The 13,877-nt window shown below is 38.5% G+C and overlaps 1 long non-coding RNA gene across 1 annotated transcript in view; it reads right to left on the minus strand.

Annotated features, from left to right (window-relative positions):
• Positions 1 to 4,177: 4,177 nt before the first annotated feature.
• LOC307176210 overlaps positions 4,178 to 13,877 on the minus strand; it is a 74,268-nt gene continuing 64,568 nt past the window's right edge. The window contains exon 3 of the long non-coding RNA XR_013824644.1: positions 4,178 to 4,930. This is a non-coding gene — a long non-coding RNA (uncharacterized lncRNA). The remainder of the gene's footprint in view (positions 4,931 to 13,877) is intronic.

The following is a 13,877-nucleotide window of genomic DNA, read 5'->3' on the forward strand; positions in this document are numbered from 1 at the left end:
CATTCTATGAGCTGCAAATTAATTTCAGCATCATTTGAGATTCTTTTAGAAAGGTGATTCCATTTGTCTCTGAAGTAATAAAATAGTATAATATTGATATAATTTACACATTAGCAAGAGGTTTATTTAGAAAGTGTGGCATATGCATGTAGAAACGTATGTTTTCATGTCCACTGCTTAAAGGATTATGTGAGGAGCTATTTCTCGATCTCTTACTTTGCTAAGAAGATGGTTGAGAAACTAATATCCTCTGCTTAATTATTGATGCTGCATTGATTTGTTTTCTCATAGTCCAAGTGACCAAAATCCACTCAGAAATATAAGCAGCAAAGTTGCAGATAAAACTCACGGTTTAACTCGAGGAAAAATAAATGTAGCTAGATCTCGTTAATCTTTCAAATTTAATTTCTCTTCCTTTAAATGGGAGGATATAAGGAATGGATTACCACTTTAGCCAAACAATATACACATTGAGTGTGTTAATAGCATCTTTTATTTAAAACTTACCACGTGCCAAGCAAAGGACTAAACATTTTTGTATACTCTATCGTAATCCATCCAATATATCCCTCAAGGAAGGTTTGATTATGCTTGTTTTACAGGTGAACTTCTTTAAGCTTTCTATTTTTTTTTTACTAGAAAGTGACAGAGTGGTGCTTAATCAGATTCCAGTGCTTTACTTCTTTCCATTGTTCCTTGTGGTTGAAATCATGATTTTTTCCATATATTATTTCCTTAACATTACCCCTGCTCTTTCTTCTAAGTGTCTACTATGATAAGACTGATGTGTTCCATGATCCTGGGTCCAAGAACACCATACAATATAAGTGGGCTTTACATAAGCAAGAGTAGAAAGAATGCACATTTGTTAAACTGGACACACAAGCAATGGGGGAAAAGCTAGTTCAGAAGTCAGAGAGAGGGTGCTCAAAATGGAGCCGTAGTGTTCAGGCTTGCCAATCGGTGATGGAGATGTCTAGCCCTGTACCAAAATCTATCCCTTCATTTTCCATCGTTGGGTCATGGCAAAGCCTGGCTAGACTTCATTCCACATCTTTCCATGCACTTTTGTGTAGTCATGTACCTAATTCACTGAAGTTACATGTTACAGAAGTTACATGTGCTCTGTAACACGTGAAGTTACAGAAATTACATGTGCTGCTTAGGGACCAAAGCTTTTAGCAGTGAAGGTGTCTCCTCCATGGCCTCTCTCTCTCTTTCCTCTGGCTGATGCTGTGAATAAGACTGAGTCTCTAGGATAGGTAACTGGATTCTATGTTTTTCTTCTTTCTTTTTCAACATCGATGTTCTAATCCTTTTGTGACCATTGTGAGCCTTCTTCTTTTCCCTTCTGGGTTGTACTTTGTGACTTTTCCTTTACATAATGGCACAAATCACACAATATTGAATATCATTGTAGAATTTCTAGTGCTATGTACTAGTTGTTTCATAGTTTAGGTGATCTCACTGTGGTAAGGCAGAAGATAGCCATGTCCTAATCCCAGGAATTTAAGAATATGTCAGATTATGTGGGAGGGGGAAATTGAAATCATAGATGGACGTTAATGTTGCTAATCAGCTGACTTTGAGATGGGGAGATTATGTTGGATTATCTGTGTGGGCTCAATGTCATCACAAGGGTCTTTATGAGAGGGCTGCAGGACAGTCAGAGTCAGAGTCAGAGATTTGAAAATGCTGCACCACTGGCTCTGAAGATGGCGGAAGGGGCCATGATCCAAGGAGTAGAGGCAGCTTCCAAGAGCTGGGAAAGATGAAGATTCTCCTCTAGAGGCTGAAGAGGGAACACAGCCCTGTTGATACCTTGACATTAGCCCAGTGAAACCCATTTCAGACTCTGATCACCAGAACTGTAAGATAATAAATTTGTGTTGCCTTAAGGCACTCATTTTGTAGTAATTTGTTACAACTATCACTCCACTAAACTAGAAGTTATTTGGTGAGAATCCAAGATCTTTCTTCCTATATCCTTGATAGGACCTAGACTACTGCATGGTCCAATTTAGACTATGACTGTGAGGTGGACTGAAGGATATAATGCCCAAGTGTCCCTCAGAACCAGTGACAGAAGATCGAGGCAGATATGCTTTTCTTTAGTCAAACCTTACGCAGCTGTACAAGCACAGCTTGTGCCAAATGATGTAGAAAAACTGAGTTGTCACAGTTTTTCAGGGAAGCAGCTTCACCATGTATGTGCAACCCAAGCTAAACAAGAGCCCTTGAAGTAAACCTTGTCACATGCAATCAGAATTTATCCAAGGATTCTGGCCACATGTACTGATAAATACCACTGGACAGGTCTGGGACGGTTTGGGAAATATGTGTCCGTTGGACAACAGAGAAAATCAGCTCTAGGGCTCGTCATGGTCATTTTTATTAATACATCCACCAAGGTCACAAATGATGCCAAACGAGAAAGGGATGAAAACATGAATTATGGTAAATGCAAAATAGAGGGTGTTGGAGAGAAACACTGATGTATTAGAACATCCATTGCCTTTTTACAGATATCATTAAAAGAGACAAGTTCCTGCTCACTCAACTTTCTAGCTCTTGTGTTCTTTTCTCCCTGAAAATAATGTAGAAGTGGCTTACATTTTATTATTCTTATTAATATTACATGGAACAGTTATTGCAGTGAGTGCTAATAAAAAGGAATATTTTGTGCTTATAATCTCTCTCTCTTTTTAGGAGAAGAATAAGCCTCTCTTGAAAGTCCAGAGTAAAGCATTTGCATCTTCATTTTATGAGTATAATTAGCACATTTGTCGGTGCTGTCCTACATGATAATCAACATCATAATAACCCCTTCTGTTTATATAGCCATATAGAATTTACCAAGCATATTCCCATCCTTTATAATGTTATATCCGCCGTCTCTCTGGATTTTGTTAATGATTCTTAGGGGAAGGCAGGGCAGAGAGGTATGCCTCCACTTTTTTTTTTTTTTAAGATGGGGAAATAAAGATTCAGAGAGAGGCATAACTAGATCTTGGATTAGGTCCCTAGTTTCCTAGTCTACTAGGTTGTGAGTTAGACAAAGCCACGTGAAGGTCATTTCCCTCAAAAAAAAGTTTCATTCTTGATGCCGTTCTACTTGTCATTGAGTGCAATTTTTAATATCAACATCACTTTTCTTTCTTACTGAGAAGTTCATGACTAGGTAAGTCTTAGATATAATTTGAAAGACAGTTCAAATGTCAGCCAAACTCTCCTAATGTATTTAAACAAAATAAGGGGTATAATTCCTTTATGTAACTCTACACACAAAGGGGGACTCTTCAGAGACACACTTAATAAATATTACAGTGTGATTTAAATAACTCGAGATTTGAGATCCCTGCCAGGTCCTTGGAGTCATTATCTTATATTGTATAGACGATTTTGTAAGCAGAAATTAGAAGAGTGCACAACCAGATGGACATATTAGGGAACCTTGGCTTTACCTTTTCTATCAAATTGAATGTATATAATTTCTTTGAGAAGTATTGATTAAAAAAAGAGTTAACAACACCACTTGAATGTCTGGTTGTGAAGAGTTAAATTCAGTAACTCCATTTAAGCACCTAGCAAAGTTTAATTAAATATGTCTAATATAGGATTAGTATTTTGATTTTGTTGTCCCTCAAATAACAATCCGATGATCTCAAACAATATTGTGTGGCCAAGTGTGCAAAAACAAATGGCCATTGGTCTCTGTGCCCTTAGTGTCCTCATCCTCTGTCTCTGTCTTACATAGTTTTGGAAAAGTTTGGTGCTGCTTTGTCACTTTGGTAGCACTGCCACCACAGTTAGGCAGGCAGTGTTGTCTGAACTGCTCTGTCCTGGGTCATCTTTCACTACCACTTTGCCTCTCCACTGTGTGTTCACATCCCAGGACAGAATACAGTGAGTGTCCCGCAGCAAAGAGGTGCTGTCAGGTCAACCAATGAGTCAGGCAGGGCAGCACAGGTCTGGAAACAGTCATGAAGGATATTAAAACAAACAAAAAACAAACCAAAAAAAGCCTTGTAAATCTAGTATAAAGACATAGATAGCTTGGAAGCCAGGATTCTGACAACAAGGTATGAGCCGGCACCACGCCTACCCTCACCCCCCCCACCCCACCCCCCCCATAAGAACAGCAAGTGAACTGAGCACTGAGTTACCCAGGGGGCAGGATCCGTCCTTCCTCTCTACCGTCGCTGAAACTTGTCCCTAGTTCTATCACAAATTGCACTGACTTTTATTTCCCATACCCGGCCTTATCCTCTTTCTAGACAGGGAGTTATAATTTTTGTTTTCATTTCCTCTCTGTTCAGTGTCTGACACCTTATAAGTATTCATTATGTACTTGGACCTGTTGAATTTGAACAGAACTGAGAACCAAGATGAGAGAGAGACAGAAAAACAGAGGCTGAGACACAGAGAGAGAGATATTAAGCAACAGGAAGTCCTGGTTGACACCCTGAAGCATTACAACCGTATCATGTTACTGTTCAAAGATTGGCCAAGCTTCCATTTGCCATATTCCTTTATTAATAAATCTATCTATATATGTTTATTAATGATAGCTATCATTTATTAAACTCCCATGCCAGACGCTTTACCAAAATCACTTCATATAATCTCTGTAATAATATATCAGGGAAGAGGTTATTATCTCTGGTTTCAGATCAGGAAATTGAGGGTGATAGAAGTGAGTAACTAACCCAATGTCACATCGCTGATGTGAGTAGTTTGATTCCAATGCCCCTGGACTCTTCCTGGTAATGCAAATGGGTTGTGATCCAAATGTAATGGGTTTTCTGGCACCTGTGTTCTGAATCTCACCAATAGAAGGAGCGTGGGGACAGTAGGAGACATCACATGTCCAGAGAAGATCCTTCATCTTCGAGCTCCAGTGCCCACTTGATTTTTCTAACAATTAAGACTATATAAGAGGGGAAAAAAATGAAAGAAGAATAAGAAGAGGAATCAGCAGTTTGAATCCAGCCAGGAGTTCACTTCACTGCTTATAAACCTTAATTAAACCCAATTTGTAAATCTTAATTGAACCACATGTACAGGCATTAATGAAGCAGTATAATAACGTCGTTCTCCCAGTAAGACAACACACTAATACTAAATACTTATATTCCTGGAAAATGCACTCGTGTGGGCCTCATCAAAGCATAATGGAGAAGCAGATAAACAATTACTCTCACTAATCGCAATCAAAGACCAAAAGTACAAATGAGTTGCCTAGAGGAATCAACTTTGCCAGATTTCCTCACAAACAGATACGATGCTAATGAAGTGACAGTGTGAATAAGCGAGCATCTGAGGAATTTTAAAACTCGGTTGGAATGTCAAGAGAAGGACATTCAAACTGGGGAAAACCAAGGCCTTCTCACGCAAAAGTCACTCCCTTCAAGATAACGCTCAGATTCATTCATTCATTTAGTTAACAACTGTACACTTAACGTTCACTCCAGTAATCATTAGCAATATATATGTGTATCACATCATCACGTTTTACACCTTAAACTTACACAGTGTTATATTTCAGCTATGCCTCAATAAAGCTAGAGAAAAAGAATTTTTAAAAAACCCACTCGGTAAGCTGTTTACTGTTCTTGAAAACGAGGACTTGAACATAAAGGAGACATGTTCCTTGATAAGAAAGTGTGGAACAAGAAAAATTCAAGGACTGTTTGGGGTCAGACGCTTTCATAAGTATCTCATTCATTTTTTTTGTTTTTTATTTCCACAACAACTTGAGAGTCAGGTGTTACTAATCACATTTTACAGATAAAATTATTCGGAAGTTCAGTAATTTGTTCCATGTCACATATTTGAATCCCTTACATTTATTCTCCCAAGAGTTACTAAAAGGATCTCAAAAAAAAAGAACAAAACCCAAATAAGCAAACATATTTGACTTTATTACTTCCGCTGTTGAAGTGATTTAATGTCTCCTAGAATAAAAATCTAAATCATTTAACCATCTCTTAAAGATGTTCGTGATCCAGCTGCTGTTCACCTCCAAGCCCCCATCTCTTCATCCTCCCTATCAGTGTGACACATTCTAGTTATACATTATTACTTTGTATTCTCTAAACAGCGTCATCTGTAACTTTAACCTTTTTAGAAAAACTAATACTATTTTTTAGGGTAGTTTGAGGTTTACAGAAAAATTAGCAGAAAGTACAGAGAGTTTCCTTACACCCTTCTCCCCAAACCCCCAGTCCCCAGAGTCTCCCGTATTATTAACATTTTGCACTAGTGGGGGACTTTACAACTGAACCGATATTGATGCACTATTATTAACTAAAGTCCATAGTTTACATTACCCTTCATTCTTGAGCTGTACAATTCTATGACTTTTAGACTTTTTATGTGTTGCTCCCTCTGGGTGGAAGGCACTGCCACCTGTTCTTTATTTGTCTCAGTCATCCCTCTGGTTTAGGCTTAGAGGCCCCCTCTGCCAGGAAGTCCTCCCTGCGCTTAATACTGCTCCAGGTCACATTAGTGGAGACTAGGTGGCTAAGTAAAGGTTTAAACTTATTTTAAACAGGCACACTTTCTGCTCCAGATATGTGCCCTGATTACCTTTATTTCTGCATTTATATCACTGTATTTTAATAAGATGCTTCTTAACTGTGAAATTCTTAAGAGTAGGGGCTAAGTCTCACTTATTCTTATATGTTCCATTGCCTAACAGGGTAACTGGCCAACAGTAGATAATCATTTTTGTTGTTGTTGTTGTTAATTGGATAAATGCAACTCTCTTTCATTTTCTCCCAGGACATGTTTGGAGTCCTTAAAGAGTGGAACCACATTTGGCTGCCGGGATTCATAGTGTGGAATTCCTCAGATAGGATTGACCTAAAATCCCCAGCTCAAATCTCCAGCTACAGACTGAGCTATGTGGCACCTAACTGCTACCTGGACCCCAGTTCACTAATAACTGTATTAAGTAGGGCAACTCACAACAGTTTTCGGACTTAACATAATCATCTACTTTCCAAAAGAGAACATTAGTTTTTGCTTTGCTTTGCTGGATAGTTGTGAGATGAACACCAGGGAATAAAAGGAGATAAGGGTAATATATATTGTAAAATAACTCTACAAATGACAGTGCATAGACGTGTCTTGCAGATGCCCTTCCAACTCTACGATTAAAAGAAGCACCTTCTGTTCCTCACCTCTATTTACCCTTGACCTATGACACACGGCTTGATAGGAAACAATAAGCTAGACCAATCATATCCTTTTTCTAGGGACTTTAAGACACACTTTACATCTTTTGTCATTTTCAGTGATCTGATAGTATAAAATTAAAGATGCCTTTTGATTATTAAACTCACTCTTGTGCTGTAACAATCTTATCTCCACATTGTATAATATTGAAGGCAGAACATTAGACTTAATAATATTCATTCATCTGCCAGGAGTACGTTTCCTTTGTCCTAAATTTTATTAAATATTGTATCTTAGAAAATAAAACAGACGGCTTGAACAAATGGGTGGAGGAGACAAAAGTGAAAATATGCCATGAATTTGAGCCAGACACATGGCAAGGCAAAGCTGCGTACAGATGCAGCTGAGTTCAGAGAAACCAGGCACAGGGCACAGCGTGAGGAAGCCAGGAGGTAGTGATGGAATAAGCAAATAAGCCATGAACCGGAGGCTCCAAGAAGCTGCCATGTTTAATGTTTATCATTTGGTCCGGTAAGTTTTTTCACGTTATTTCTTTACTTTTTGTCACTTTAAATTATTATCCTCAATCTAGAGATGAGGAAACTGTCACTCAGAAATGTTAATCAACCTTCCAAATTTTTACACTAAGTCAAAGATTCCAGTCCCATCTGTCTGCCTCTTGTCTGTGTCCTTAACCTTGGCTTTGAGAGCCTTGGAGGGTCATATTTTCTATGGTGGATGGTTGGTCCGAAGTATCCACAGTTATTAATTCTAAACCATGACACGAAAGGCCCCAAATTGTGGAGTAGTGTCCAATCTGTGCTCTGTGTCTTATTATTCCTCTGGTAATGGCCAGAGAATCCTACTCTCACTTGTGGCTACAGAGAACCTCCTCTTACTATGACCCTATACTCTGCACCAAAGGTCGGAAAATACTTTTGCGAGAAGCCAGAATAGTAAATATTTTAGGCTTCTTGGGCCACAGAGTCGCTGCGAGAAAGCTGCCACAGACAAGATGTAAATAAATGAGGGTGACTTTGTTCTAATAAAAATGTATTTGTAAAAACAGGCAGCAGGCTGGATTTGGCCTGTGCAGGTTGGTGTAGGAATCTTTCAAGGCAGTGCTTTTCTAAGCTATTTTGGCCATACTGAGAGCTACTGTGGAACATCACTTATATGCATCTGTGTCATGCATAATTAATAACAGAGGTTCTCAGAAAACATTTCAGTCCTACACCTGATACACATTAATCATTTATTTTGTGTTTTATTTTATCGAGAGAAAAAGTGCTCGTCCTGCACCATTAAATTGACTTCAAAATCTAATGTGCAGTTTGAATAACGCAAAATATTATGAAGATTAAAAAAACTGGATCACAGCAATTTCTTGGGAGAATCAGGAATTACATGGAGCAACAATAGATGAAAGGGGGCAAAAAATCAGATCTGGACATGTCATTAGAATCCCCAAAATAATGGCTTAGTCAATGGATAATTTAATACATTTTTTAAACAAAAATCACTTTCTTTTATAGGAAATATGTTACAATTCATCATCCAAAGAATTTTATCTCTTCTTGTGGGATTTTAGGCTCCCATATTGCTATGAAGATAGCTTTGACTAAGGAACATTGCCAGCTTCTACAAATCTGATATTTTCATTCCAAATATATTAGCGGAGTTCCCTCTATGTTTCAGGGACTATGCTGGGCAGGCAGGTGACAAAGACCACAAAAGCCACCATTCGTGGGAGAAGTGAAGAATGATTGGGGCCAGCTATGTTGTGGGAAACAGAGTATGTTAGAAAAGCAAAGAAACAAGGCGTATGAATCAGGTTGAATTTCCTTATACACAGGCATATGTATTTTAATGGGCTTTTTCTAAAAGTAGGAGGTCAGGAAAACAGATAAAATATTTTCTTTCTAGGTTTACTTGCAGGAGTCCTTTAAGCACAAAGCAATAGAATCAACGGCACACCATACCGCGCTCTAGGTTACCTGGAAACCCAGAGCTAAATGCAATACTCTAAACTAGAAAGTTCATTCATCCCAGGTCTTAGGTGCATCTGTCTCTCTCCACCTTAAGATTTCTTTCTCTCTCTCTCTCTCTCTCTCAATCTTTTTCTTTATCATATAAATGTATATACATATATAACTATATATTATAACAATTTATAGTTATACACATAAGTATATACAATATATACAGATATAAATTTATATAGGTATGCATGTATATGTACATGTATAAATATATAACCAAATATGTGTAGCTACTTTTCATTTTTTATTGTAAATAATATATTTGTACACTAATAACGCTCTCTGGCATCTTTCCCTTTCTGTCTCTCACACATATACACACATTGTAGCAACAACTTTAATATTACATTTTTTCAAATATTGGCCTAAATGGGATTACTTTAATTTAAAAATGAGTCTACAAACTTTGGGAAAGCACTTTGTAAAACATGTTAACAGCAAATAACAATTAAACTATTTTGCTTGGTACTTTTATTTCACAGTAGTATTTCTGTTCATCACCTATGAAGAGTGATACCACATTCATCAAATATAACATATAGGTTGCCCAGTTAGCTTTAATTTCAAATAAATAATAAATAGTATTTTACCATAAGTATAACCTATACATTTATTTAGGTCATATTTACATTAAACACATACATTTTTATTTTAAGTTCAAATGTAACTGATCATCACACATTTGATCTGGCAACTGTACCTGTGAAACAATCTTGAATTGGAAACAATGAAAGTGAGATATCTTACGACTTCCCTGGTGGCGCAGTGGTTAAGAATCCGCCTGCCAATGCAGGGGACAAGGGTTCAAGCCCTGGTCCAGGAAGATCCCACATGCCCCAGAGCAACTAAGCCCATGCGCCACAACTACTGAGCCTGTACTCTAGAGCCCGCGAGCCACAACTACTGAGCCCACGTGCCTAGAGCCCATACTCTGCAACAAGAGAAGCCACCACAATGAGAAGCCCGCGCACCGCAACGAAGAGTAGCTCCCGCTCACGGCAACTAGAGAAAGCCCGCGAGCAACGAAGACCCAACGCAGCCAAAAATAAATAAAATAAAAAGGAAAGTGAGATATCTTGATGACTGAAGGGGGCTTTTCAATATTCTCTGAAAACAAGTAAAACCCTGTCTTGCCCTCTGTTGTTAAGAGCTCTGATTCTTGATGAGTTTATTGAAATAATTACTTCCTTTCTATGAAGCCCGTAATGGTGTGCTTAAGAAATTTGTTATTTACTATCTTTGTTTCTCTACCCTTTTGCTGTGTTCTTAATCTATCTGTATTGTGGAATCTGCATGTTAAAAAATATTTTTTTTTCTATGACAGGGTGTTTGTGGTCTACGGTTTGAGTAGAATATGTTTTTCAAGAGGAAAATCATTATCAAGGCTGAAGCCTTGTAGGCTTGCTCATTAGTTTCACTGCACTTGGTTTTGATCTCCAGAACCTTCACGGAAAAGCATTTAATATGCAACCTTCCTATTTCCTCCTCGGTTCATTAATTTGAGCCATAATCGTATCCATTTCAGCACTGAGCTTTTACCAGGCACTGTCTAGATGAGCTGTCCAGCCAATAAATCCAATAAAGTCATTTCCCAAAGTGGAGAGATTTCTCCCACCGAACACTGTCTTGCAGCTGAGACATGCCTGTTGCTGACAAAATTCGAGATTGACAGAAACATGGACTTATTTTGAGTTTTCCTAGAGAATCTTTGAATGAAGTGAAAAAAATGTCTGGTTTGGGGTATCTTGTTTCTTACCGGGGATATGGGTTTTGAGAAATCATGTTCATTCCCCTCACCCTTTGGTATATTTAAAACCGATGGCATGGTGCTTCTGACTCATGCTTTTCCATTTTGAAGGCAATCGCATGACCATCATTTCACATGAATATGAAAGCAATATGTTAATCGATATAATTCTCGATTGCCCTACATGGATTGAGATCAGGAGATATTTTATTCAGACTTGCCAGAACCATATTATTCTCTACTGCTTGATGTTTCTGTTGTTTGTGAAACCACAGGAATCAATCACATTTTAGAGTCTAACTGATCACATTTCGGAATTTTTGTCCCAGTTTACTGTAAGAAATGAATCAGATTCTAATTCATCTCATCCCTAAAAAGAACTGGGGAAGTAAAATTAATAACAATAACAGCGACCCTTCACTGAGTGTCTACCATAACCCTGTGAGCTATTGGCTCCATTTAACAGATGAAGAAAATGAAGTCACTCAGCTCATCAGTAAAAGAATGAGAGATCTGGCCTTTGTATGCTGGCCTCCGAGCCCATGTCCTCCCCCTGGACCTTCTTTTTTCAGGGTTCTATGTGACAAATATTATTGATCCCCTTTTCTGAGCCAGATGCCACCTGGGCACAGGCATAAACAGACCATTGACACGTTTCTTCTTATCATACAGCCTTCGTTTATAGTGTGAAAACAAAAAGTTAACAAGAAAAGAAACACACACAATACAAGTATAAATATTGAGAGAGAGTAAGGGGTGCTCTAACTTCATTTCCAACCTTAACATGGGAAGCCAGAAAGAGCAATTCTGGAAGTCGAGTTTGGATAACATCTTTCCTGAAATCTTTGAAAAGAAACGGTCAAAGTGAAGAAGCTGGGCAGAAAGAAAATCCTGGGGGGATGTGGCAAAAGCCAAGAACCCAGGACCAGGGAGAGGCAGAAACATAGCATGAGGAGCTGAAACCTCTGACATGAGCATGGGATGCTGGGTCAAGCAGACCAGATGCTAGACCATCCTCTGCCTCTTCTAGACCCGTTCCCTTGGAAAGACAGTTACCCACCACACCTCACTTCCACCCCAGCCCTGGTGCTTACTTAACCATGTGATCACTCTTTACAATATTTTATTTTTTTTACTGAAGTATAGTTGATTTACAATGCTGTGCCCATCTCTGCTGTCCAGCACAGTGACTCTGTTATACACAGAGAGACATTCTTTTTTTTAATATTCTTTTCCATTATGGTTTATCCCAGGAGATTGAATAGAGTTCCCTGTGCTCTACAGTAGGACCTTGTTGTTTATCCATTCTAAATGTAATAGTTTGCATCTACCAACCCCAAATTCCCAGTCCATCCCTCTCCCTCCCCCTCTCCCCCTTAGCAGCCACAAGTCTGATCTCTATGTCTGTGAGTCTGTTTCTGTTTCTTTACAATATCTTAAATGTGCTTCTTTATTTAAACTTCACAACAAACCAATGGCACAGAGACTATTTTATTCCTAATTTACACGTGAAAGGTTTGAAGACAGAGATAATAAGTTTCTTGCTCAAGGTCACATAGTCACTGAGTGGTGGGTTCAGTACCCAAACTCAGACATCTGATTCCAGAGCCCAGCTTCTTAACATCCTTCTGGATGAATTGGTGGAAAATAACAGATAATAAATTATAATAGCAGTTATTGGCGTTAAAAATATTATTTCCCTCCTTTAGATGTTACACTTGGGTATTTTTTCAATACCTTCCATTATATCCTCATCATATTCATGTTTTCTATTATACACCTGAGCATTCGTGGCGTATTTATAAAGGCTGTTTTCTGCAAATTCCGTCATCTCTGCATTCTGGGTTCTGTTTTCCTAATTCTTTTACTGTTTAGTAACTTTTAGTTGGACGTATAGGCATTGCATATTTTATATTGTGAAGCATTCCACTGCATTCCTTTAAAGAGTATTGGATTTTTACTGACAGGAAGTTGAGTTACTTGTGGATTTATTTGATCCTTTTGAATTTTCCTTTTAAGCTGTTTTAGGGCAGGTCAGATTCGCCTTTATTCTAGAGCTATTTGAGCCACGCTTATAAGGTCATACTGGGGTCTCTGTTGAAAGTCCCATGTATTCAACAAGATCTTTCTACTGCAGCTGGAAAAGAAAAAAGGACAGAGTAAGGTTTCTCTCTACGTATGAATAAGTTGGCATTCAGCCAAAGACTAAAGGGATCTTTGTAGAATCCACAGGTTTTAGCTGTCCTGGCTTCCTCAAACTTTCCTCTCTGTTTCCTCAGCTCAGCAAGATGGCTGGACTTTATTCCAATGTTCCCGTCTGTGTCCAAGTCCATAGGTTATTTCCTGGGACAGAAAGCTTGGGTGATGGTTCGGTTCCCCTTGCTTGTGTTTCTTTTCTCAGAAATTGCAAACTTGTGCCCGCTGTCCTCCAATATCTGAATATATTTGTTTCTTGTACTTTATTGTCCTATTTTCTGTCCTGCAGTTTACAGCAGGGTAATTCTCACTCACTCATTGGCAGAAGTTGAAATGCACTAATATTATGAATTTCTCATGAGATGGTACCTGTAATATCCCCCTAGAGGGTGTCAAGTCCCTTGCATAGGGGCAGAGAATATACAATAGAAGTCCTCCCCCAGTCTGAAGAGGTTGAAGCACACAAGGAAGACTTCTTGGAAGAGGTGGGGCTTGAGCTGGTTCCCCGAAGCCTGATGAGTTTCCAAATATTAACACTCCTTTAGTTTAATTAGCACGTGCTGAGTTTGAGGAGAGCACAAATGAGTGATTGCGACTGCTTGACTTAGTGAAGCCTTAATAACAGCCCTAATTCAGTGTGTTTGGCATCTATCACTCATAGAGGAATAGCTAATGCTTCTTCTAATAAAATAGTCATAATAAAATAAAGG

Source organism: Stenella coeruleoalba (genome assembly GCF_951394435.1).
Source record: "Stenella coeruleoalba genome assembly, chromosome: 17".
NCBI lineage: Eukaryota > Metazoa > Chordata > Mammalia > Artiodactyla > Delphinidae > Stenella > Stenella coeruleoalba.